This window comes from Pinus tabuliformis, chromosome 3_2 (genome assembly GCF_031772625.1).
Source record: "Pinus tabuliformis cultivar Carrire ecotype Pingquan chromosome 3_2, CPIR1, whole genome shotgun sequence".
Taxonomy (NCBI): Eukaryota; Viridiplantae; Streptophyta; class Pinopsida; order Pinales; family Pinaceae; genus Pinus; species Pinus tabuliformis.
In genome coordinates this window covers 666,532,245-666,532,990 of record NC_142302.1, presented here as the reverse complement: position 1 = coordinate 666,532,990, position 746 = coordinate 666,532,245, and the positions used below count along the sequence as shown (strand labels likewise).

General features: G+C 39.4%; 1 pseudogene; it reads right to left on the bottom strand.

Moving 5' to 3' along the window:
- The window catches only part of LOC149182403 (SEC12-like protein 1 pseudogene), a 1,189-nt pseudogene extending 1,074 nt beyond the window's left edge, over window positions 1–115 (bottom strand).
- Between the last annotated feature and the right edge of the window lie 631 nt (window positions 116–746).

Sequence of the window (746 nt, the reverse complement as noted above, 5' to 3'; positions counted from 1 at the left end):
TGTGATGAATTTTTGTCTTTGAGGCTCTGTGCACCGCGCACAAGCCCAGTGTGCCGCGTCTCCTGGATGTGCCACGCCAAAGGAAAAATGCACTGTGGAAAATGCTTATGTGCATCGTGTCATGCCTATGCACCGCCCCTGCTCCCAATGCGCCGCGCACACAACTACTATGCACAGTCCCAGTTTCAAACCACGATTTTGTTCCTCCACATTTATACTTAACTTTCTGTGATGTCTTTGGCACGCAAATTGGTTGTAAAAACAATGGAATTACCTCATATAATTGAGAACTAGATTTTTTCTTCGTACAAACCCATTTTTGTAAATTTTTGGCTTCGGCTCTTTTCACATTTTAAAACAAACTTTGTTCCTTTGTTTCCTCTGACTTTTGAACTTGAATGATGAAACTTTTTGTCAATTTTTGCAGGGATGAATGATTTTGAATATGGCAAAGGATGACCAGGGCCAAGGATAATTTTAGGGGCGAATGTTTGCCCTTTGGCGAAATTAAGGGGTTTTAAATTTTTAGTGGGCGAATATTTTGTATCATAGTACATTTTTACAAATCACCTCGAATAGCCCACCTTATTTTAAGGGAGCGGGTAAAAAAGGTAAATTTAGCCCTTGAAATTAGGACTTACAACCTTCCATTCGCCCATTTTCAAGAATAGGTTTTATTTAAGTGAATCCATTCGCCCATTTTCAAGAATAGGTTTTATTTAAGTGAATCCTATGGGCCAAATACC